Here is a 27,205-nt window from a genome sequence, read left to right on the forward strand (position 1 = left end):
CTACTGAATGAAACAGACAAGCAAAAATAATTATAATGGTCTGTGGGCTGCAATGGAAGTATGGGGGAAATGCTGCAGAAAGAATATTTCACTTGACTCCTGTTGGAGCCTGAGTAACAGTCAGGAGTCATCATTCATTGAACACGTGGTGTGTGCCTTGCATTGCGCAAGAGCTTTCCAAATGCTTGCAAGCACTCAGGGAGGTAAGTGTTACAGTTATTACCCTTTGATGGAGGAGATCAAGAGGAATTAATTGGCATGAAGTTAGCGTGTGATGAAGTCAAGATTCATACCCTCATCGTTCTGACTGTAAAGCTATAGAGAGAACATTATTTGCGGGAACAGTAAAGCGGGAACCAAGTTCTTAAGGAAGACAGATGGTGATAGGGCAGTGCTGACAGAGAGAACAGCACCAGCAATCTAGACAATCTCCATACACACTGGGGCATCCTGCTGGGTGAGACTCACAGGCCTCTTTGTGCAGATCACTGATGACAAAGGCAGCATTCTGCCACTCAACACGGAAGGAAAAATTGGCATCAATCAATCAAGGAGTTGTGGCAGAATCCCTATCACTCTTCAACAACCTCGAGTAAATGTTAGATGGACTCATGACCTTCTCCTGGCAAACTGACATATGCCTGGCCTATGGTGGGCACACTGCACCCCACATTACATGGGCACAGTACCAGGAGTACCCTGTTTCTTCTTTCTTTGCCTCCCTATTGGATTCTGTAGACTCTGCACTTAGTACAGAGTCAGACTACACTGGTTGCAGACAATGACTGCTGAATAGAGTTGGGTCAACATGTTAAGCCTAGACTCAGGCCTTGCAGCTTCCCCACAAGGGCTCTTTGTGCAGCATCAAGTAACATCTCTGAGCAGGGAATGCTGTGTATGATTCTGGCTCGTTGTGATCAGCCTGACCTTTCTGATCAACCCCAATCCTTTATTTTGCAAACAAGGAATACCTTATGGCACCTTCTGGGGAACAAAGATCAAGACAGATTCTGTAGGGAAGGCCATTCCACCCTTTGACATCCAGGTCTGGTCCTAAGGGCACTGGCAGGGAGCAGTTAGGGCTCAGGGGGGGTTGGACCATTGTGTGACACCAGGTGACAATACCAGCCACGCTTCCCTGCCCTGGTTATCCTTCCTCCTCTCTTCCCATTTTTTCCTCTTATTTCCTATGTAGGCCTCAGTTGAAAACTGCATTATTGTGGGCATGAATTCAGCTCACCTTGGCAGCCAAAGCATCACACACAGTGCATACAGTGGATGGAAAAGAACACTTGGAGGTAGCACTGGCAGTTCTCTTTAGCAGCTGGTGCTTTTCATTTTTCTTGATGAGCATTTTCCAGCTTGGAGACACACTGGTGATGTCTACTAACCCATGACACATAGACCCTTGGCTTGGGTTTCACATTTGCTGATTTTAAAGACCTTTGGCAGTTTTATTCCATTTTCTGATAAGGTTCCTCCATCACTGGAGTTTATCCACTCTGGCATCCCTGAGCCAGACAATGCTTGGGTGGGGCAGAAGGGCTAGGGCCTCCTGCAGAGTGTGATTCACAGGCCTCTTGCTACAGATCATTGGCAACACAGAAGAAAACATTGGCATCAGAATCAAGCCTGCCAGGTCTGTAGGCCTCTTTACATGCTATGAGGTAAGGACCCCCCCATCTGCCCCCTTCCAGGCCCAGAGGATCCCGACAGGGAGCTCTGCATCCTGAGGCTTCTTCACATCTTTATTTGCTTCAACTCAACGAAGCATGTTTTAATTAAACTCAAAACTCACAGTGCATTCCCACATCCTTTCCTGCCCTAACCCACCTGGAACTTTGGGGCTGACTGATGGGGTAGAAAGAAGACTGGCTTCAGAACCATCAGACTTGGGTTCCAGTGATCTATTGTAGTTAAGAATATAGACTTTGACTGGATTCAAATCATACCATCCCACTTACCAACAAGGTGTGAACAAATCACTTATCCTTGCCGAGTCTCCGGGAAACTCTATTATCCCACTTTACAGGGAGAAAAACTGCAGATTAAAAGTGTTACCACTGGACCTCTGGTGATCTACTTGCCTCGGGCTGGGATTACAGGCGTGAGCCACCACACCCGGCCTATGTTTAGTAGTTTGTTTTTTTGTTTCTTTGTTTTTTGTAGTGACATATTTTGTTCTCCTCTCATTTCCTTTTGTTTATATTCTATAAATATTTTCTTCATAGTTACTATGAATATTACATACAACATCCTAAGGTTGTAACAATCTAATTTGAATTAATACCTAATTAACTTCAATTGCATACAAAAACTACTCATGTCCAGGCATAGTGGCTTACACCTATAATCCCAGCACTTTGGGAGGCCAAGGTGGGCGGATCACCTGAGGTCAAGGGCTCAAGACCAGCCTGGCCAACATGGTGAAACCCCATTGCTACTAAAAATACAAAAATTAGCCAGGCGTGGTGGCATGCGCCTGTAATCCCTGCTACTCAGGAGGCTGGGGCAGGAGAATCACTTGAACCCAGGATTGAACCCAGGTTGAACCCAGGTTGCAGTGAACCAAGATCTCACCACTGCACTCCAGCCTGACTCTGTCTCAAAAAACAACAAACAAACAAAACAAAAATCTACTCATGTACAGTCTTACATTTATATTGTTGATGTAATCTTGTGCCTACCAACTCAGTCCACAAAGGCACTCATGTTGATCTAGTATCACAAGTGGAAAACAGTATTACTTGCCATAAACAGAAGGCAATTATAACCATAACTCTAGGTTTAAAAATATATATATATTTTTTCTCATATTCTACCTAAATCCTATTCCCATTGAAAGCTCTGATCTCAAAGTGTATCTTCCTCTTGGGACTTTCAGAGAGTTCAAAGCATGTCAGCACTAAACTGGGACTCAAGCTGATGTACTCAGAACAATTGAAAGTGAATCCAAAAAGGGAAATGATTCATGTTTTTAAAATGATTTTTCAGATAGCTCTTAAAACCATTTCATGGTGTATACACCATGGAATACTATGCAGCCATAAAAAAGGATGAGTTCATGTCCTTTGTAGGGACATGGATGCAGCTGGAAACTATCATTCTCAGCAAACTATCACAAGAACAGAAAACCAAACACTGCATGTTCTCACTCATAGGTGGGAATTGAACAATGAGAACACTTGGACACAGGAAGGGGAACATTACACACTGGGGCCTGTCGTAGGGTAGGGGCAGGAGGGAGGGATAGCATTAGGAGATATACCTAATGTAAATGACGAGTTAATGGGTGCAGCACACCAACATGGCACATGTATACATACGTAACAAACCTGCACATTGTGCACATGTACCCTAGAACTTAAAGTATAATAAAAAATGTAAAAACAAAAAACTCCGGGATTGGTGAATTTACCAGGAAACTATATTTTATGAAGATAATAAACACATCTTTGATAAAAATTTTAAAAACCATTTCATGTTCCACAAGAGATATTGCTTAGGAGTCAAGTGAACAGGTTGTGAAGCAAGAATTAAATTTAAATACCAACCCTCTCAGTGAGCAGCTGAGTGACTTTGAGGAAGTGAATGTGCCTCTCTGAGCATGAGGTTTTTCTTATTTAAAATGCGCTACAAAAAAGTGCCAGCGTCACACAAAAACATGTATGCAAATGTACATAGCAGCTTTACTCAAAATAGCTAAAACCTGGAGACAACCCAGATTTTGAAAGGCCTGGAGATGCCTTTCAATGGGCAAATGGTTAAACAAAAACTGAGCTACACCCACAACATGGAATACTGTTCTGCAATAAAAAGGATCAAACCATTGATACATACAACTTGGATGAGTCTCTAGAGAATTATACTGAAAAAAAAACCAACAGTCCCAAACAGTTGTATAGCATTTAATTATATTTATATAACAAGCTTGAAACAACAAAATTATAAAAACAGGGAACAGCAAGGGGTTAGGGATGGGGAGAGGAGAGGAAAAGAGAAGGAGGAGGTGGATGTGGTTATAGAAGAGCAACATCAGAGATCTTCCTGATGTGCTGGTGAATGTGCAGACCTACATATGTGATAAAACTGCATAAAAAAAAAAAATATATATATATATATATACACACACATACACACAAGTACAAGTGAAATGGGAGATCTGAAGATTGGTGGATTGTATCAAGGTCAGAATTCTGGCTGAGATACTGAACTATAGTTTGCAAGATGTTGCCACTATGGAAAACTAGTAAAGAGTACAGGGGCATCAATCTGTATTATTTTGTAAAACTGCATGCAAGTCCACAATTATCTTAAAATGAAAAGTTAACTTAAAAACAACCGCCCTCATAGGCTTTCTGTGAGGATCAAATGAGATAGTATTTAGGAAAGAAAATTCACTCAGCAAATGTTTATTGACCCCTCTCACCTGTCCAGACACTGTGTGAATGCTGAGCTTACAGCAGAGAACAAGGTTCACACTATAATAGAATTTTATTCTAGTATAGTGTCACATAAAAGCAAACCGATTTTTTTATCATACTTTAAGTTCTAGGGTACATGTCCACAATGTGTAGGTTTGTTACATATGTACAGAGGTGCCATGTTGGTGTGCTGCACCAGTTAACTCGTCATTTATATTAGGTATATCTCCTAATGCTGTCCCTCCCCCCATAGGCCCTGGTGTATGATGTTTCCCTTCCTGTGTCCAAGTGTTCTCATTGTTCAATTCCCACCTATGAGTGAGAACATGCAGTGTTTGGTTTTTTGTTCTTGCGATATTTTGCTGAAAATGATGGTTTCCAGCTGCATCCATGTCCCTACAAAGCACGTGAACTCATCCTTTTTTATGGCTGCATAGCATTCCATGGTGTATATGTGCCACATTTTCTTAATCGATTTGGGTTGATTCCAAGTCTTTGCTATTGTGAATAGTGCCACAATAAACATACATGTGCATTTGTCTTTATAGCAGCATGATTTATAATCCTTTGGGTATATACCCAGTAATGGGATGGCTGGGTCAAATGGTATTTCTAGTTCTAGATCCTTGAGGAATCACCACACTGTTTTCCACAATGGTTGAACTAGTTTACAGTCCCACCAACAGTGTAAAAGGGTTCCTATTTCTCCACATCCTCTCCAGCACCTGTTGTTTCCTGACTTTTTAATGGTTCCCATTCTAACTGGTGTGAGATGATATCTCATTGTGGTTTTGATTTGGATTTCTCTGATGGCGAGTGATGATGAGCATTTTTTCATGTGTTTGTTGGCTGTATATGTGTCTTCTTTTGAGAAGTGTCTGTTCATATCCATTGCCCACTTTTTGATGGGGTTGTTTGTTTTTCTCTTGTAAATTTGTTTGAGTTCTTTGTAGGTTCTGAATATTAGCACTTTGTCACATGAGTAGATTGCAAAAATTTTCTCCCATTCTGTAGGTTGCCTGTTTACTCTGATGGTAGTTTATTTTGCTGTGCAGAAGCTCTTTAGTTTAATTAGATCCCATTTGTCAATTTTGGCTTTTGTTGCCATTGCTTTTGGTGTTTTAGACATGAAGTCCTTGCCCATGCCTATGTCCTGAATGGTATTACCTAGGTTTTCTTCTAGGGATTTTATGGTTTTATGTCTAACGTTTAAGTCTCTAATCCATCTTGAATTAATTTTCGTATAAGGAGTAAGGAGATGATCCAGTTTCAGCTTTCTACTTATGGCCAGCCAATTTTCCCAGCACTGTTTATTAAATAGGGAAACCTTTCCTCATTTCTTGTTTTTGTCAGGTTTGTCAAAGATCAGATGGCTGTAAGTGTGTGGTATTATTTCTGAGGGTTCTGTCTGTTCCATTGGTCTATATCTCTGTTTTGGTACCAGTACCATGCTGTTTTGGTTACTGTAGCCTTGTAGTATAGTTTGAAGTCAGGTAGCGTGATGCCTCCAGCTTTGTTCTTTTGGCTTAGGATTGTCTTGGCAATGCAGGCTCTTTTTTGGTTCCATATGAACTTTAAAGCATTTCCAATTCTGTGAAGAAAGTCACTGGTAGCTTAATGGGGATGGCATTGAATCTATAAATTACCTTGGGCAGTATGACCATTTTCACGATATTGATTCTTCCTATCCATGAGCATGGTATGTTCTTCCATTTGTTTGTGTCCTCTTTTATTTCACTGGGCAGTGGTTTGTAGTTCTTCCTGAAGACGCCCTTCACATCCCTTGTAAGTTGGATTCTTAGGTATTTTATTCTCTTTGAAGCAATTGTGAATGGGAGTTCATTCATGATTTGGCTCTCTGTTTCTCTATTATTGGTGTATAAGAATGCTTGTGATTTTTGCACATTGATTTTGTATCCTGAGACTTTGCTGAAGTTGCTTATCAGCTTAAGGAGATTTTGGGCTGAGACAATGGGATTTTCTAAACATACAATCATGTCACCTGCAGACAGGGACAATTTGATTTCTTCTTTTCCTAATGGAATACCCTTTATTTCCTTCTCTTGCCTGATTGCCCTGGCCAGAACTTCCAACACTATGTTGAATAGGAGTGGTGAGAGAGGGCATCCCTGTCTTGTGCCAGTTTTCAAAGGGAATGCTCCCAGTTTTTGCCCATTCAGTATGATATTGGCTGTGGGTTTGTCATAATAGCTCTTATTATTTTGAGATACATTCCATCAATACCGAATTTATTGAGAGTTTTTAGCATGAAGGGCTGTTGAATTTTATCAAAGGCCTTTTCTGCATCTACTGAGATAATCATGTGGGTTTTGACTTTGGTTCTGTTTATATGCTGGATTATGTTTATTGATTTGTGTATGTTGAACCAGCCTTGTATCACAGGGATGAAGCCCACTTGATCATGGTGGATTCGGTTTGCCAGTATTTTTTGAGGATTTTTGCATCAATGTTCATCAGGGATATTGGTCTAAAATTCTCTTTTTTGTTGTGTCTCTGCCAGGCTTTGGTATCAGGATGATATTGGCCTGATAAAATGAGTTAGGGAGGATTCCCTCTTTTTCTATTGATTGGAATAGTTTCAGAAGGAATGGTACCAGCTCCTCTTTGTATTTCTGGTGGAATTTGGCTGTGAATCCATCTGGTCCTGGACTTTTTTTGGTTGGTAGGCTATTAATTATTGCCTCAATTTCAGAGCCTATTATTGGTCTATTCAGGGATTCAACCTCTTCCTGGTTTAGTCTTGGGAGAGTGTATGTGTCCAGGAATTTATCCATTTCTTATAGGTTTTCTAGTTTATTTGTGGAGAGGTGTTTATAGTATTCTCTGATGGTAGTTTGTATTTCTGTGGGGTCGGTGGTGATATCCCCTTTATCATTTTTTATTGAGTCTATTTGATTCTTCTCTCTTTTCCTCTTTTTTAGTCTTGCTAGTGGTCTATCAATTTTGTTGATCGTTTCAAAAAACTAGCTCCTGGATTCATTCCCTCTACACACTGCTTCAAATGTATCCCAGAGATTCTGGTATGTTGTACCTTTGTTCTCATTGGTTTCAAAGAACATTTTATTTCTGCCTTCATTTCGTTATGTACCCAGTAGTCATTCAGCAGCAGGTTGTTCAGTTTCCATGTAGTTGAACGGTTTTGATTGAGTTTCTTAGTCCTGAGTTCTAATTTGATTACACTGTGGTCTGAGAGACAGTTTGTTATAATTTCTGGTCTTTTACATTTGGTAAGGAGTGCTTTGTTTCCAACTATGGGGTCAATTTTAGAATAGGTGTGATGTGGTGCTGAGAAGAATGTATATTCTGTTGATTTGGGATGGAGAGTTCTGTAGTTGTCTATTAGGTCCGCTTGCTGCAGAGCTGAGTTCAATTCCTGGATATCCTTGTTAACTTTCTGTCTCGTTGTTCTGTCTAATGTTGACAATGGGGTGTTAAAGTCTCCCATTATTATTGTATGGGAGTCTAAGTCTCTTTGTAGGTCTCTAAGGACTTGCTTTATGAATCTGGGTGCTGCTGTATTGGGTGCATATATATTTAGGATAGTTAGCTCTTCTTGTTGAATTGATTCCTTTACCATTATGTAATGGCCTTCTTTGTCTCTTTTGATCTTTGTTGGTTTAAAGTCTGTTTTATCAGAAACTAGGATTGCAACCCCTGCCTTTTTTTGTTTTCCATTTGCTTGGTAGATCTTCCTCCATCCCTTTATTTTGAGCCTATATGTGTCTCTGCATGTGAGATGGGTCTCCTAATACAGCACAGTGATGGGTCTTGACTCTTTATCCAATTTGCCAGTCTGTGTTTTTTAATTGGAGCATTTAGCCCATTTACATTTAAGGTTAATATTGTTAGGTGTGAACTTGATCCTGTCATTATGACATTGCTGGTTATTTTGCTCATTAGTTGATGCACTTTCTTCCTAGCATCGATGGTCTTTACATTTTGGCATGGTTTTGCAATGGCTGGTACCGGTTGTTCCTTTCAGGTTTAGTGCTTCCTTCAGGATCTCTTGTAAGGCAGGCCTGGTGGTGACAAAATCTCTAAGCATTTGCTTGTCTGTAAAGGATTTTATTTCTCCTTCACTTATGAAGCTTAGTTTGGCTGGATATGAAATTCTGGGTTGAAAATTCTTTTCTTTAAGAATGTTGAATATTGGCCCCCACTCCTGGCTTATAGAGTTTCTGCCGAGAGATCTGCTGTTAGTCTGATGCGCTTCCCTTTGTGAGTAACCTGACCTTTCTCTCTGGCTGCCCTTAACATGTTTTCCTTCATTTCAACTTTGGTAATCTGACAATGATGTGTCTTGTAGTTGCTCTTCTTGAGGGATATCTTTGTGGCGTTCTCTGTATTTCATGAATTTGAATGTTGGCCTACCTTGCTAGGTTGGGGAAGTTCTCCTGGATAATATCCTGCAGAGTGTTTTCCAACTTGGTTCCATTCTCCCCATCACTTTCAGGCATACTAATCAGATGTAGATTTGGTCTTTTCACATAATCCCACATTTCTTGGAGGCTTTGTTCATTTCTTTTTACTCTTTTTTCTCTACACTTCTCTTTTCGCTTCACTTCATTCACTTGATCTTCAATCACTGATACTCTTTCTTCCAGTTGATTGTTTTTATTGAGTTGGTTACTGAAGCTTGTGCATTTGTCACGTAGTTCTTGTGTCATGGTTTTCATCTCTATCAGTTCATTTATGGACTCCTCTGCATTGTCTAGTTATCCATTCTTCCATTCTTTTTTCAAGGTTTTTAGTTTCTTTGTGCTGGGTACATAGTTCCTCCTTTAGCTCTGAGAAGTTTGATCGACTGAGGCCTTCTTCTCTCAACTCATCAAAGCCATTCTCTGTCCAGCTTTGTTCCGTTGCTGGCAATGAGCTGCGTTCCTTTGAAGGGGGAGATGCACTCTGATTTTTTGAATTTCCAGATTTTCTGCACTGCTTTTTCCCCATCTTTGTGGTTTTATCTGCCTTTGGTCTTTGACAATGGTGACATACTGATGGGGTTTTGGTGTGGGTGTCCTTTCTATTTGTTAGTTTTCCTTCTAACAATCAGGACCCTCAGCTGCAGGTCTGTTGGAGTTTGCTTGAAGTCCACCCCAGACCCTGTCTGCCTGGGTATCAGCAGCGGAGGCTGCAGAAAATAGAATATTGCTGAACAGCAAGTGTTGCTGTCTGATTCTTGCTCTGGAAGCTTCGTCTCAGAGGTGTACCCAGCTGTGTGAGGTGTGAGGTGTCAGTCTGCACCTAGTCGGGGATGTCTGCCAGTTAGGCTACTCAGGGGTCAGGGACCCACTTGAGCAGGCAGTCTGTCAGTTCTCAGATCTCAACCTCCGTGCTGGGAGAACCACTGCTCTCTTCAAAGCTGTCAGACAGGGACCTTTACATCTGCAGAGGTTTCTGCTACTTTTTGTTTAGCCATGCCCTGTTTGTCCCCAGAGGAGGAGTCTACAGAGGCAGGCAGGCCTCTTTGAGCTGCAGTGGGCTCCACCCAGTTTGAGTTTCCCAGTGGCTTTGTTTACCTACTTAAGCCTCAGCAATGGCAGGCACCCCTCCCCCAGCCTCACTGCCGCCTTGCAGTTAGATCTCAGACTCTTGTGCTAGCAATGAGGGAGGCTCCATGGGCATGGGACCCTCCAGGCCAGGCGTGGGATATAATCTCCTGGTGTGCCATTTGCTAAGACCCTTGGTAAAGTGCCATATTAGGGTGGGAGTTACCTGATTTTCCAGGTGTTGTGTGTCTCAGTTTCCCTTGGGTGGGAAAAGGAATTCCCTTCCCCCTTGGGCTTCCCAGGTGAGGCGATGCCTCACCCTGCTTCAGCTCTCACCAGTTGGGCTGCACCCACTGACAAGCACCGACTGTCCGACACACCCTAGTGAGATGAACCCGGTACCTCAGTTGAAAATGCAGAAATCACCCATCTTCTGTGTTGCTCATGCTGGGAGCTGGAGGTTGGAACTGTTCCTATTCGACCATCTTGAGTGCCCCTCTTCCAGCAAACTGTGTTTTTTAATTTGTCATTGAAATTGGTTTAATCACAACCACTCATAGAACAGTAGTGTGCATCGTGTGCCTACATGTAATGAAAATAGACTCAGAGAGATGGCAACATTTGCCCAGGTACCAGGTAGAATCAGAGGCAGAATTCAAACCCAGATTGGAACCCGAGGTTGTGACTTATCGTCTCTGAAGTCACTGCCTTCAACAAAGGAGCTCTCTTCTCTTTGCAGGGTAACCCACAGAAGACAGCCAACGTGGAATGTGGGGTCTACATTCTAAAACACCAGGGACAGAGCAACTATGGATGAAGAGGGCTACATCTGGTTCCTGGGGAGGATTCATGACACTATCAATGCCTCTGGGTAGGTGTGGCTGACGCCAGGCTGGCTGTTGTTGTCCTCACATGCCTTATGGGATCTTGCTTGCCCAGACAGTCTCTCATGTATTGGTGACAGGACCCTCAGCCCAATTTGAATACAGCCATGTCTACAGTGCCCTGATCCCAAGTTTTGGTGCACCTCCCTAACCCCTGCATACAGAAGAATCAATAAAAATGAAATTCAAGAGGGTCTTGAAGACATAATAAGACACTGTGCAATTTAGAGAAGGGGGAATGAGATTGAGAAGGGAGACTGTGTCTTGGTCCCCATAGGTTCAGGGAGCTTATTTCATGTTTGTGCTCCTCTAATGCAGCACAAAATATCACAGAACAAACATAGTAATAAATAATAATAACCTTTAGCTATTGTTTATTTTTTATTATTATTATAATCTATTTATTATAAATCTATGAATACAATAAATCTATTAAGATAGATCATAAATCTATTATTATAAATCTATTCTTTATTATAATTATTTAGCTAACCCGGAGTACTTACTATGTGAAAACACTGTTCTTAATGCTTTGTATAACTCACTTCTCAATGCTGGAAGGGAGATGCGATTATTACCCCTATTTTACTGATGAGGAAACTGGGTGACTGACCAGTGAAGAAATTTGCCTGAAGTCTCAAAGATAGCACAGGGTGCAATCCAGATTTGAACTGAGGCAGGCTGGCTCTGAGCCCCTGTTCCTAACCCCTACATGATTTTTTAAAAGACACATTACACTACAGTAACAATTTCTCTTGGATATTTTAGAGAAATGGATGTGATTTTTTTTTTAATTTCTAAAACATGATTTAATGGAAATTTGCAGAGAGTAGATTTTAAATGCTCTTACCATAAAAGAAAAAAAGAGATAATTGTGTAAGATAATGGATATACTGGTGCCTGAGTGTAGTAATCATGTTACTATGTATATGTACATCAAAACATCATGTTTTATGCCTTGAATATATATAATAAAAGCCAAAAATCATGCTGATACAATGGGAAATAGTGTGCAGAATTTGCACAAATGTTGAAGACCAAGTTTGAGGTTTCCAAGAGATTTCATGTCTGGCGAAGCTGCATGGCCCAAGGGCCCAGGGAACTAAGCATTCGCCCTTCTGTGTCAATAAAGGCAGTGAGGCGAGAAGCCCTGGGAGCACTGGAGTCTTTCATTTCTCAGCCTACAATGTCCAGGTCTTCAAATTTTGGGCCCGTGGCACAGACAGATCGGGAGTCTCTGGCTCCCTATGACCTCTACCCTCTGTGTCAAAGGAAGCTGTGACTCTCCAAAGCAGGAGATTTGAGGACTTGGTTCACCCCAGCACTGGTATCTGCCCCAGAACCCTTCATCCTCCCAGTACGGCGTTGGGCCTACAGAGGTGGAGCATGCTTTGGTGGACCACCCAGCGGTGGCAGAGTCATCCGTGGTGAGCAGCCCAGACCCGATTCAAGGGGAAATGAGGAGAACACAGAGATCAGCGTGTCCATACATGGACTCTAGGAAAGCAGATGCCAGGGAAACTTCCAGGCTTTACCTGGGCCACCTTAGGGGAAGGAGGGCATAGTGTGCATGTGCACTTACACAGTATAGTGACCTGGGGGTACTGCGGCCTCTCTGTGGCTCTGAAGATAAAGATGACAGATTATATTTAGTGAGCACTTACTACATGCCAAATAATTTAACTGTCACAAAATGTAATAATCTAAGAGCTCTTCTACTCTTTATAGATGAGGAAGGAGGAGCAGAAGGAAGTTAAGTAACCTGTCCACATCACACAGCTAGCAAGGGGTGGAGCCAGAATGGCATTTCAGCAACGTGACTGAAGAACAAATATGCATTTTTTTATTAAAAAGTGTTTATTGAGCACCTTCTATTTGCAAGGCCTTGTGCAATAAAGTGGGGATAACACTACTAATATATGAATAATAAATTGTCAAGAATTATCAAATGCCCATTGGGTTACAGGCACAGGATTGCATATATAATAATAGTAAAAATAATGATGAAAGTACTGATGACAGGGATAATAATGTAAACTACCCAGATGTTTTATATGTATTATCTCATGGAAGCTTTAAAGAAACCAAATGAGAAATGGAATCTTTATTGTTCCCATTTCACAGAGAAGGAAACTGAGGTTAAGGAGAGGTCAAGTAACTTTTCAAGGCATGGAGTGGACATTAGAAGTACAAGCATTTGCACCTAGTCCTCTTCTTTTCCAAAACCACCGTAGGGTCCAATGTCACCTTGTTTTTCCACTCATTCGATAAATACTGACTTTTTACACTATGTAATAGGTTGACACTCATCAAGAGCCTCTGCCCTCATTCTGCAGGTAGTGGAGGCATTTATTATCCTGACCCCACACTTTCTGTCTCATGACAAGAGCCAGCTGACCAAGGAGCTGCAGCAGCATGTAAAGTCAGTGACAGCCCCATATAAGTACCCAAGGAAGCTAAGTGAGGGCAGATGGAAAGGGTCAGTTCCCAGTACTTCTGCCCATGTCTCCTAGGGTGGTTGTGCAGGGGCAAGCTTGGACACTCACAGTAGTGGCTATTTTTTCTGCATAAGAAGCAATTTGGCTTAGGGATGGGGTGTTCTCTTAAAATATATTTAAACTGACAAATTAGAAAATGATCTATTAAAAGCAAGGAGACTTATAGATAAATCCTAATTCAGGCGATTACAACAAATATTTCTTAAGCACCTTCTATGTGCTGGCAATTATAAGAGTGTTTAAGATAAATCTAGTGTAAATACTGAACCCAGAGTGAGAGTAAGAAAATGACAAATACTTATAGGACAACACATGGGATATTACAAGCACATGCAGTGTTCTGAAATAACACAGAGGAGGGCATAATTAACTCTGCAAGAGTTAGGAGGAGGTTCAAAGAGGAGGGCCTAGTGAGTAGGGATTTTCAAGATGCAAAGGACTAGAGGGGATGATGTGGAAAGAGGAAGAACCTCTCAAAACAAGATGACAGGGCTGGGCATGGTGGCTCACACCTGTAATCCCAGCAATTTGAGAGGCTGAGGTAGGATGATCACTTGAGCCCAGGAATTCAAGACCAGCCTGAGTAACACAGCGAGAACCCTATTTCTATTTAAATAAGTTAATATATTTTAAAAAGACAATAGAGTAAACAAGAAGCACTGAGGCATGAGGCAACATGACATGCAAAAGACAGTAAATTAGAACTAGTAACATAATTTCTAATGTCTCCAAATGATGAAAGTAGCATACAGCTCTTAAAACTGACATGAGAAACTGCATTTAGTGACTTCAGTCTTTGGTGGAAGTTCCTAGTGCATGAAATGGAACAGATGAGAAAAGGCCTTGGTTCCTGTGCTGTGGGAATAGGGAACTGGTGAAGGGCTAAGTATCAGAGGATCTGTAATTCAGATAAATCACTCTGTTGGTAACCTGGAGGGTGAATTTGAGGAGAATGAGACTGGAGGCAGGAGCAAGGCAGTACCAGTGCAGGTGAAGAAAGAACATAGGTAGAACTTGGCCACCATTTAGAAGAGGTGAGAGGAGGAGCCGAAGAGAGGGAAACGTGGGATCATGGCCAAGTTTCAGGCTGGAACAGTACAAATGGCAGAAGCATCCAATATTGAAAATAGAGTGAGAGGAGCCTTCTCGAGTGGAGGTGGGTAACAGGGCATTCTAGGACAGGATGTTTGAGATTTCTTGACATATCCAAGTGGAAAAGTCTTGGAAGCATGAGACCACACCAGAGCTCAGTGAGGGCAAGAAAACAGGGAGTGTGGAGTCATCAGCTTGCAGGTGACAGCTGAAGCCATTCTCCCACTTCAGGAGAGAAGCACGTGAGCAAAGAGTTGGTGTCCTGGAGAACACAAACATCCCAAGTGAACTGAAAGAGGGAATTCAGAGGAGTGGCAGAGGGAAAATTAAATGGAAGAGTGTGCTGCAGAGATAGCACAGTGATCCAGGGCTTGATCTTTGGAGGCAGACTGCCTGAATGATGGTTTCCTTTTCTGTAAATGAGAGTAAAATTATGTACCCATGCATGGAAAAAAATCTCGACAAACTAGAAACAGGAAGGAACTTCATCAACATGATGAAAAGCATCTGTGAAAACCTAGCAGTTAACAGATTTAATGGTGCAAGACTGAATGCTCTCCCCTAAGACTGGGAACAAGATAAGGATGGCCATGTTCAGCAGGTCTATTCAGCTTTGGTTCTGGCCAGGATGCTTAGGTGATTGATATATAAAAAGATCCAGATTAGAAAAGAAGACGTAAACTGTCTTACTCCCACATGCATGATGTTGTATACAGAAAATCCTAAGGCATCCAGTTTAAAAAAAAAAAAAAAAAAAAAAAAAAAAAACTAGTTCAGCAAGTTCACAAAATCAGCATACAAAAATCAATTGTATTTCTGTAGCAATGAAAAATCCAAAAATGAAATTCAGAAAATTATTCCATTTACAATAGCATCCCAAAGAATAAAATACTCACTGTGGGAAGAAACTAAATTAGAACTAAATAAATGAATGATATTCCATTTTCATGGATCAGAAGACTAAATATTATTGTCAGTACTCCTCAAATTAGTCTACAGGTTAAACCTCATTCCTATCAAAATCCCAGCTACCTTTTCTGCAGAAATTGGCAAGGGGATCCTAAAATTCATGTGGAAATGCAAAGGACACAGAATAAGCAAAATCATCCTGAAAAAGAAGAACAAGGTTGGAGGACTTATCTTCCTAATTTCAAAACTTGCTACAAAGTAATCAAGAGAGTATGGTACTGGCTTAAGGACAGATGTATAGGTCACTGGAATATAGTAGAAAGCTCAGCCTGGGTGCTCATGCCTGTAATTACAGCACTTTGGGAGGCTGAGGTTGGGGGGAATCCCTTCAGGTCAGGAATTCAAGACCAGCTTGCGCAACACAGAGAGTGAGACCGCTCTAAAAAAAATTTTTTTTTTTTGATTAACCAGGCATGGTGGTACAGACCTGCAGTCCCAACTAGTAAGGAGCTGAGGTGGGAGGATCTCTTGAGCCTAGAAATTTGAGAATGCAGTGAGCTATGATTGACTACTACACTCCAACCTGGGGAAGAAAGAGAAAACATATCTGTAAAAAGAAAATAAAGCTGTCTCATGCCTGTAATCCCAAAACTTTAAAGGGCCAAGGAGAGAGGATCCCTTGAAATCAGGAGTTTGACACCAGCCTGGGCAACATAACAAGGCTCTGTATCTAGGAAAATTAAATTAAATTAAATTTAAAACGATGGCTGGGTGTGGCGGCTCACACCTGTAATCCTAGCACTTTGGGAGGCTGAGGTGAGTGGATCACCTGAGGTCAGGAGTTCGAGACCAGCCTGGCCAACATAGTAAAACCCTGTCTCTACTAAAAATGCAAAATTAGCCAGGCATGGTGATGTGCACCTGTAACCCCAGCTACTCCAGAGGCTAAGGCAGGAGAATCACTTAGAACCTGGGAGGTGGAGGTTGCAGTGAGCTGAGATCATACCACTGCATTCCAGCCTGGGCAACGGAGGGAGACTTTGTCTCAAAAAAAAAAAAAAAAAAAAAAAAATTAGCCAGGCCTGGTGGCACACACTTGTTTTCCCAGCTACTTAGGAGACTAAGGCAGGAGGATGAATTGAGCTCAGGCGTTTGAGGCTGCAGTGAGCTCTGATCGCACCACTGCACTCCAGACTGGGTGACACAATAAGACCCTGTCTCAAAAAAAAAGTAATTGATTAACTGAAAAATAGTTGAAATCCCAGAAAGAAACCATTACATTACAAGTCAATTGATTTGACAAAGGGGTCAAGAAACTTCATTTGGAAAGGAATAGTCTTTTCTTTTTTTGTTATTTTTCATTTTGTAGAGACGCATGTCTCCCTGTGTTGCCCAAGCTTGTCTTAAACTCCTGGACTCAAGCAATACTCCTGCCTTGGTCTCCCAAAGTGGTGGGATTACAGGTATGATCCTCAATGTCCAACCATGAATAGTCTTTTCAACAAATAGTGGTGGGGCAATTGGATATTCATGTGCAAATAAATTAATTTGGGTCCCTGCTTAACACCATACACAAAAATTAACTGAAAATGGATCGCAGACCTAAATGTAAAAACTAAAACTATAAAACTCTTAGAAAAAAACATAGGAGTAAATCCTTGTGATCTTGTGTAAGGCACTGATGTCTTAGATACGATGTTAAAAGCACAGTTTGAGATGAGCCAGGGCTACATAATGAGACCTGGAAAAGGAGGAAAGTGAGAAAGTGAGAAAATGAAAAATGGCAAATTGAACATCAGCTGAATTTAAAACTTTGGCACATCAAAAGATACAATCAAGAAAGGGAAAGACAGCCCACAGAATGGGAGAAAATATTTATAAATCATATGTCTAATAAGTGATATATCCAGAAGAACTCTTACAACTCAGTATTAAAAGACAATCCAACTTAAAAATGGGAAAAGAACATGAATAGACATTTCTCCAAAGATGCTATATTAATGTCCAATAAGCACATTTAAAAGTGTTTAACATCGTTAGTCACTAGGAAAATGCAAATCAACCCACAATGAGACGTCGCTTTACACCCACTAGAATGAATATAACCAATCAGACGGATAACACAAGTGCTGGAGAGGAGGTGGAGAAATCGGAGCCCTCATGCACTGCCAGTGGGAATGTCAAATGGTGCAGCCACTTTTTTGGAAGATAGTATGAGAGTTTCTTAAAGTGTTAAAAATAAAATTGCCTTAAACCCAGCAACTTTACTTATAGGTATCTACCCAGGGAAAATAAAAATGTATCTTGATACAAAGACTTGTATGTGAATATTCACAACACTGTTCGCAGAAACCAAAAGGTGGAGACAACCCAAATGTCCATCTACTGACAAAGGGATTAAAATGTGGGGAATTTTCATACAAAGGAATACTCCTCAGCAATCAAAAGGAAATTCTGAGGCATGCTACCACAGTAATCAACCTCAACACCACAATGCTTCATGAAAGAAGCCAGATGCAAAAGAACACACATTGCATGATTCAGTTTATATGAAATGTCCAGAACAGCCTTATATAGGGACAGAAAGCAGATTACTTGTTGTCGAAGGCTGGGAATAAGACTGAAAAGTGACTCTGATGGGCACAAGTTTCTTTTTTTTTATATACTTTAAGTTCTAGGGTGCATGTGCACAATGTGCAGGTTTGTTACATATGTATACATGTGCCATGTTGGTGTGCTGCACCCATTAACTCATCATTTACATTAGGTATATCTCCTAATGCTATCCCTCCCCCCTCCCCTCACCCCACAACAGGTCCCGGTGTGTGATGTTCCCCTTCCTGTGATGGGCACAAGTTTCTTTCTGGGATGACGAAATGTTCTAAAACTAGATTTTGGTGATGGTTACATAATTCCATAAATATATTAAATATACTAAAAATCATTGAATTGGACCAGGCACAGTGGCTCACACCTGTAACCCCAGTACTTTGGGAGGCCAAGGCAAGAAAGCCCAGAAGTTCAAGACAAGCCTGGGAAACATAGAGACTCCATCTCTACAAATAATTTTTAAAAATTAAACAGGTATGGTGGCATAAGCCTGTAGTCTCAGCTACTCAAGAAGCTGAGGCAGGAGGTTCACCTGATCCCAGGAGGTTGAGGCTGCAGTGAGCCATGATAGCATCGTTACACTCCAGCCTTGGTATCAGAGTGAGACCTTGCCTCACACACACACACACACACACAAAATTGTTGAATGGTACACTTAAAATGGGTGAATTTTACTATGTAAATTAGACCTCTATAAAGCTGTTAATTTTCTTAAGGTTTTTTTTTTTTTTCTTTTTCTTTTCGAGACAAAGTTTCACTCTTATTGCCCAGGCTGGAGTACAATGGCACGGTCTCAGCTCACTGCAACCTCTGCCTCCCAGGTTCAAGCGATTCTCCTGCCTCAGCCTCCCAAGTAGCTGGGATTACAGGCTCCCACCATGACGTCCAGCTAATTTTTTGTATTTTTAGTACAGACAGGGTTTCACCATGTTGGCCAGGCTGGTCTCGAACTCCTGACCTCAGATGATCCACACGCCCCGGCCTCCCAAAGTGCTGGGATTACAGACATGACCCACCACCCCTGGCAATTTTTTTAACTTTTAAAATTATAATATTTACCCCTAGCACCAAGATTGTCTCAAAATACCATTGTCCACTAAAAGAAAACAAGCCTTCCTGGAGAGAGTGCTGATTCCAGGTCTAGGCCAGAAATGTATAAGATAAGCCTGGAACACATTGTCACTCTGGATAGCAAGGAATCTATCAAAGATTATTAGGATGATTTCAACACATCTGAAGAGCCAATCTGAAGGGACTCCTTCTAACCAAACATAGGACATTTTGTACATTAATAAGGATAATAATTGCAGGGGATTGAAATACATCAAATATGTTTGAATGTCTGCATTCATAATGCTTCTTTACAAAAAATAAAAGTGGGTTGGCCAGCCACAGTGTCTCACGCCTGTAATCCCAGCACTTTGGGAGGCCAAAGCAGGTAGATCACCTGAGGTCAGGAGTTTGCGACCAGCCTGGCCAACCTGGTAAAACCCCATCTCTACTAAAAATACAAAATTAGCGGGATTTAGTGGCGCATGCCTGAAATCCCTGCTACTCAGGAAGCTGAGGCAGGAGAATCGCTTGAACCTGGGAGGCGGAGGTTGCAGTAAACCAAGACCTCGCCATTGCACTCCAGCCTGCGCAACTCTGTCTCAAAAAAAAGAAAAAATAAATAAGTAAATAAATGTGGGCTGGGGACAGTGGCTCATGCCTTTGGGAGGCTGAGGCAGGAGAATCACTTCAGCCCAGGAGTTAAAGACCAGCCTGGACAATGTAAGGGGACCCTGTCTCTACAAAAAATTTTTAAATTACTCAGGCATGAGGGCCCATGTCTGTGGTCCCAGGCACTCAGGAGGCTGATATGGGAGGATTGCCTAAGCACAGAAGTTTGAGACTGTAGTGACATGATGGCCCCACTGCATGCCAGCTCAGGCAACAGAGCTAGACCATCCCTGTCTAAATAAATAAATAAATAAATACATAAATAAATAAATAAATAAATAAATAAATGTGGTCACCATTGAAGGACATAAATTAAACAGACCATCATTTTGAAAAATGTTAAACAAAAAGAACAAAGCAAGCCACTAACGGGCCTTTTCTATATAAATTGTACAACTGGGTAACACAATAATTTATAAGAAGTAGCATCTCTTTTTTATATTTACTTTTTTTTTCTTCATGCAGGGCCCTTCTCAGGGTAGCAGTATCTCTTTCTGGAAGGATAGCAGCTCCTAAATGAAGAAGGAATGATATAACAATACCATCATTGTTCAGTCCATGATTGACCAGTGGCTGTTAACATCACCAAAAAAAAAAAAAAAGATGGCCAGACAGTACACACCTCCTGCTGGAAGAACCTAGCACAGTCTTTTTGCCTTGACCCCCCAAATCCAACCTGAATCTGATCAAGCTTTCAGATCAAACTACTAATTTATAAAAACTAGAACAAAGTGAAGAACAAGTTAACATCACAAGGATACAATTAGCAAAATTCAAACTATGAGAAACAGCATAATGAGAATACAGTTAGCAAAATCCAAACTATGGGGAAACATCCTAATTTATTCAATAACTAAACTGCAAGGGACAAAAAAGAGATCAAATGGGGAAGCTTTCAGGATCAAAAAAAAAAAAGCTAAGATATGAATGAAACAATCCAAAAGAGAGACTTTATTTGGATCCTCATTCAAACAAACAAAAAATATATGAAATTACTGGAAATCTGGAGCTAACAAGAGCGTTGACAATATTAAAGAGCAATGGTGTGGGGTGGTTGGTTGATGATAGCATTGGGATTATGTTTTTAAAAGAGTTCTTGTCACGGGGCACAGTGGTTTATACCTATAATCTCAGTACTTTGGGAGGCCGAGGCAGGAAGATTGTTTGAAGCTGGGAATTCTAGACCAGCCCGAGCAACATAGCAAGACCCTGTATCTACTAAAATAAAAATTAAAAATTAGTTGGGCATGGGGGCACGGGTCTGTAGTCTCAGCTACTTAGGAAGCTGAGGTAGGAGGTCAAGGCCACAGTGAGCCATAATCATGCCACTGAACTCCAGCCGGGGCGACAGATCCTGGGCAACAAAGACCTTATCTTGAAAGAACAAAATGAGAATCTTTATCTTTTACAGACATATACCAAGACATTCAGGGAGGAAATTATATGATGTGTGGGATTTGCTATAAAATAATAAGAGAGGAAGAGGAGAAACATGCATGAGTGTACATGAAACAAGATTGGCCACGAGATAACAAATATCTGAATCTGCTGAGGAGTAGGTGAAAGCTTACTACACTAGCCTCTTGTTTAAAATGCTCCAGAATAGAAAGTTTGTCTGAAAACCCACTTCATGGGTTTGTAGCGAGCATTGAGTAAGATCAAGTATACAGAGGGTTTTATCACCATGGCTTACAGGTAGTCAGCACACATTGTTTTTAGTTTTGTATACACCCTGTCCATTAATCACATCCAAAAAAGGTATGTTATTCATTCACACCAAGAGCTCTGGCCAATGGAACTTTGTCCACTTGGTGGTAATTTATTGAAATTTGAGGTTTAGAATGAGCAAATGCCAGCCTTCAGAGCCCCAGGCCTACTATGCAACAGCCAAGTCAACAGTCCAAAATGCCTTCCTAGCACACCCAGTAAGTAGGATCACTTTCCTCTCACCTTGTAGGCCTACTTGAGTTCATTCACTGTTTTTCATTCATTTCTTATGTGCCAGGTATTGGGTGCTAGGGATCTGTAATACAGTGAACCCATAATTGACTGGAAGCATCACTTTCAAAGCATCATTTCAGGATGAGTATTTAAGTGTCAAGTGAATTCAAGGAACAGTGCAAAGGATCCATGGCCTCAGTCACCATGAAGACTCTCCCAAGAGCCAGCCCTACTAGGCACATACAGATGAGTGGAGACATGGAATTCACCCTTACAAAGCCTAGAACCTGACAGAGCACACAAGACAAAAGCCCAAATAACCAAGAACAGGGAGCTAAATGTGAGAGGTGGGCCCCAAAGGATTAGGCCACCAAGGTGGAGAAAGTAATGTGTGCAGAGTGGGAAGTAGGTTTGGCTGAAGCAAGTAGGCATCTGGAGAGAGGTGGAAACTGAGGCTGGAATGGTCTCCTAGGGTCCTGTGTGGAGAAAGTCAGGTTCAGGCATCTGAATCCCATTCAGTAGCAAGAGAGTCACTCCACGGTGCCAAGCAAGGCTAACAAGCTTAGGACAAGATTCAAGAAGAGGCCTCTTGCAGCAAGTGGCCAAGCCCAGGGACCACTCATGGAAGGCCTATCCCTGCCTGGCACTGCACCTTTAAGCTCACATCACATGACCACGTGCACATTCACACACAACCACGCGCATGTTCACATGCATGTTCACACACAGTCATACACATGTTCACACAACCATCTGCATGTTCACACATGATCGTGTGCATTTACACGTGTGCATGCTAATGCACAATCATATGCATGTTCACACATGACCATGTGCACAAATGACACATGACCATATGTGTATTCATATGCTCAGTGACTCACAGATTCGTAAGACCTGAGATGGACATGCATTTTGGGAGATCCAGCTTTAGGATATGGGCTCACTGTCTTAGCACATGCAGACCAGGCCTGAACTATATTCAAGAAAGCTGCCTGCCAGTTTAGAGCAGGGCTTGGCAAACCTTTTCCATGAAGAGCCAGTTAGGAAATGTTTGAGGTTTTGCAGACCATGTAGTCTCTTGCAACTACTCAACTCACTAAAGCAACAATAGATAACACATACGTGAAGCAGCATGGCCGTGTTCTGGTAAAACGAAACTTGGCTGCAGTTTGCCCATGCCTAGCCTAGAGTTTGTAGCCTCTTCCTAGAGAGAGGGAACCTGACAGATTCCCAAATCTGTCAGAAACTAGGAAGGCTCCTTCAGAAGGACACCCCTCCAGGGCTGAGGATCCGTCCACCCACAGAAGGCCTGGCACAACTCATTCCCCACTCAGCTTGGTGCAAGCTAACCCTATCAGTCCCTGCCACTGTTATCCTTGCTGACCAACCCCGGTATCCTCTCAAGTGGAGGCTGCCTGCTTCTCATATCCTGTGCCGCAGGGTCAGGTACTGCACCCACCCCTTCCAGCCCCACAGGAGCCCCTTCTCCCCAGCCCCGGCCCACTGCCACCCCACCCCCTCACTGGGGAGCCCCTGCCCATCCAGTTGAGCCCAGATGGCATTCCTTTAGGAAACCTCCTTGGCACTCTGAAGTCCAGAGCACAGGACCTGCCTGGAATGTTCTCTGTGCAGCCTGTTCTTCACTTATGAGACCGTGCTGCACACTGGACTTCAACATCAGCTTCACCATCTGTCTCTTCCTTCACTACCTTCCCTCTGCACTAGGCCATAAGCTCTGTGGGAGAAAAAATTCATCGCAGTGGCTGCCCCTAACAGGTTGTTCATCAGCACGTATTGAAATAAAGAATTCCCAGGCACCTCCAACAGAGAGACTGGACCTTGTGAGACCCAACAAGAAGCCACTATTTCAGAACTGGTGAAAAACAGCAAGGATCTAGATTAGGTGGTGTAGTGGCAATGAAATGGGGGACTGTGGGATGCCCCATATTTGTCAATGACTCACAATCTTTCTCCAGAGATCTGTCTTCCTCCCCTGTGTTCGTCTCATCAGCTGCCACCAGCACTCACTCCAGCCACTAAAGCCAAAAAGCTGAAAGACCTCTGCCCTCATCTGGCCCCATCCAGCCAAAGACCGGAACCTGTCATTTCAACCTCACGCCCACCCCCTTTTCCACTCCCACTGCTCCTGCCTTAGTTCAGACCACCACCATCGCTCTCCTACCTAGTTCGAGCCAAGCTGACCTGGCCAGCGGCCTTCAGGCCTGCCCTTCTCCGTCCTGCCATGCCCATCCTCCACAGGCAGAACAGGAAGTTGTCATTTAAAAGTGCAGGTCTGCTTTGGTCGTTCTCCTGATGAAACCTTTCAGTGGCTTCCGGTTCCCTTTGGGTCCTGGCACAGATTCCTTAGCATGGCCAGGGAGGACAGCCCTCCGTGATCCTCCCCTCCCTGAGATGCTCCTTCTGCCCCAGCACCCTATGTTTGAGCCTGAGTCTGCCCTGTGGTGTCACGCTCAGCCCAGCTCCCCCTGCCTGGGGTGCCTTGCCTGTCTTAGGAACTGGGAAAACTTACCTGCTTCCAAGACTCAGCCCTAGCACCTCTTCCTGCTGGGTGTTTTCTGATGCCCCTCCTCTCGCCACCTCATGGGAATCCCATAGTCCCCTGAAGAGCCTTCTGCCCCAGTGCCTCACCCCATCTTTGGACCTGTTTCTGTTTCCATGGCTGCCTCGCCTTCTTAGACCACGGGCTCCTGCAGAGCCGGACCCCATATCTCAGTCGGATTGCATTCCCAGTGCCTGGCCTAAACTGAGGCTGGAATGGTCTCCTATTCCATAAGCACTCAATAACCCTTGAAAAATGACTGGAATCCTGAACAGGGCCAAGGCAGCAACTGTGATGGGAGAGTGATCTGCTGCCCTCTCCTGGCAATGTGAGGAATTGTCCTAAGCGCAGACAACTCCCTGCCTTGCAAAAACAAGTGCAGGTTGGGGGAAACTGGAAAAGGAGCTGATGGAGGACTAGAGAGATAGATGCTGTCCAAGGAGACAAACTGAATTGAGGGTTTGCTGAGACTCTGCCGGCTCACACACTATTCCCATGTCTATGGGCCCAGGGGCCAGGTCAGTGCTTCCAAAGGATGAGGGTGCATCCTCAGAGAGGCTCTGGCTCCCCCCACCAAACCATAAACTCTTGAAGGACATCTTCCTTCTCAATATACCCTATTGCCATGTTGTTGTAACTATCACTGTAACTTTTATTCACTTAAGTGGGTGATCACTGAGTTTTTCCTCCATTGTTGTAAAACATGTGTTTTGCTCTTTTGTGTAAAATGACTCTGAATTTAGCCACTGGCTTCTCCTGATTTTAACTCGGCTTCCTACTGCTAGGAGGTTATCTCTGATGTTCTGGGTTTCTCAGTTTTCTATCAAAACCCAAATACCGTCATTCCTCGGTATCCATAGGGGATTGGTTCCAGGACCTTCTCTTGAAGATACCAACATTGCAGGTGCTCTAGCTCCTGATAGAGAACAGCGCAGCATTTGCAGACAACCTATGCACACCCTGCGTCCACTTTCAATCAGCTCTAGATTACTTCTGATACCTAATTCAATGTAAATGCTATGTCAATAGTTGTTTACAGAATAATGACAAGAAGAAAATTTTGTACATGTTCAGTAAAGCCACATATTTTTTGAATATTAGTACCCCAGGTGGTTGAATCCCCAGTTGAATCCAGAACCCACTGATGCAGAACCCACAGGTGAGGAGGGCCAGCTGTGCCTGTTAGCATCCCCTGACCACCCCCCCACCATGGTGCCCACTGCTTCAACATGTCAGGCAATGTCATGCACCCCTCCTGGCAAAGAGAAGCATTACCTCAGCTCCTCTTAGGGTTGCAGGTCTAACCACCTGCATCTTAACATTTGCAAAGGTTGCCTAACCTCTAAAATAGGAAATGGATTTGGGGAAGGAGATTGAGACTGGCTGGAGAATTGTGACTGATGTTCACAAAGATAGTTAAAGCCTTGGAGTGGCTAAGATAGCCACCTGCAGAGAAAAATCACCTGTCATTCACCATTGAATCATCCATCTCTAATGCACAGGGCATTCTATAAACATCAGGTGTCTGTGGAACAAATGCAAAGAGCGTACACAAAAGAAGCAAAAGGGACTGTGTTTGCACGATGCAGAAAATTAGACCTGCATGACACGTTTAGCCCTAAATTTAGGAATCTACCCCACTAGACAGGAAATGCCTTTTCAATTAACAAATGGCCTCTCCACTCCTTATTTCCCTGGCAAGTTTACTGAAAAATGATTGGCACCGTAAACTTTGTTTTCATGTCAAACAGTACCTGTCCTCTAGTGGTTTATCGTCTATTTAGTGGGACATGGCACAAAGGAAGAAAAACTGTTCAGTCCTCAGGAAGTCTGTAACCTCACCAGACGAGGCATCCATCTCACACTTGCTTCTCCAGGACCACTAAAGAGTCACATGAGACCGTGTGCAATGAAAAGCTGAATTCACAAACACTTACCACTGAAAATGAGCAGCACAGAAAATCAGTGTTTTTAGTTAGGTGGTGCTATCAGGGCAGGCTTCCTGAAAGAAGCTGGCTTTGAACTGCCCTAGGCTGGGAAGAAGTAGAAAACAAAATGGAAAATTTGTTGTCCCATAGTCTTGAGGCAACCTGAATCCTAGGACCAGCATCAGTCGGAGATCCCAGTGGCAAGACAGGGGAGTGACGCCATTGACAATCCTGCCCATGTTCTCACTCTTGAGAGTGTGACACTGGGGCAGAAGCAGCAAAGATGACCACTGCATACATTGCAGCTCCCAGACAGAGGCGTATTTGGCTTCCAATGCACAAGGCCCCCTTCAGCAATGCCTTTTCAGGGTGCGGGATAATAAAGTAAGGTGAGGGTGGACTGGAGTGAAGTGCAGCCCAGGATGATAGCACCAGCTCAGAATGTCCTCAGCGAGGCCAGCAACAGTTTGGAGAATGAGAGATGGAGCTGTCCAATGAGCCAGAGGGTCCCTGAGAGATGAGATGGTCTTGGCCTGGATTCCCCACCCCTCGTTCACAAAAGCAGCTTGGTCCATGTAGCTGGGCAGCGCTGTTCAATAATAATGAACAGCCCACAAGGCATGCCTCCCATCAGAGCCCAGTGAGGGAGCAGGCGAGCGCTGTCTCCCCAGCACCTGCTCCTGCCTGCGCCAGCGGCCCTGACCCTTCTGACAAACCTCTAAGTGCTCCAACTGCTACATGGTTTCTCACCATCTCCAGCCCAAACTCTGCCTCCAAAGCCTAGTAGATCCACCCAGTGGGCCTTACCTCCCGCTCTCCCAGCACATTCTGCTGTAACTGAGACTCGCCTGCTCCCTGGGCCACAGCGCTCGTTTACCTGCGGACTTCCTCACACTGTCCCCACCACCTGAATTACCCTGCTCCTTTCCACCCCGAACAATGGTAGGAACAGAAGCAGCACAGACGTAGAGTCAGAAAGACAGCTTCAAGTCCTCCACTGAACAAAGAGTGCCTGCATATTCCCACAAACGAACATAAAGTTAACCAACTTACAGTTACAGAGGCCCAACGTCCACAGTCAGCCTCAGTCTGGCTGAAGTCACAGCGTCAGCAAGGCTAGCTCATTC

At 43.0% G+C, this 27,205-nt stretch overlaps 1 protein-coding gene and 1 pseudogene across 1 annotated transcript in view; one reads left to right on the top strand and one right to left on the bottom strand.

Annotated features, from left to right (window-relative positions):
- Positions 1 to 14,698, top strand: part of LOC113219574 — a 37,017-nt pseudogene extending 22,319 nt beyond the window's left edge.
- The window catches only part of MICAL3 (microtubule associated monooxygenase, calponin and LIM domain containing 3), a 1,031,057-nt gene that overhangs the window by 68,445 nt on the left and 935,407 nt on the right, over positions 1 to 27,205 (bottom strand). The window lies entirely within an intron of this gene.

This window comes from Piliocolobus tephrosceles, chromosome 19, assembly GCF_002776525.5.
Source record: "Piliocolobus tephrosceles isolate RC106 chromosome 19, ASM277652v3, whole genome shotgun sequence".
Classification (NCBI taxonomy): Eukaryota; Metazoa; Chordata; class Mammalia; order Primates; family Cercopithecidae; genus Piliocolobus; species Piliocolobus tephrosceles.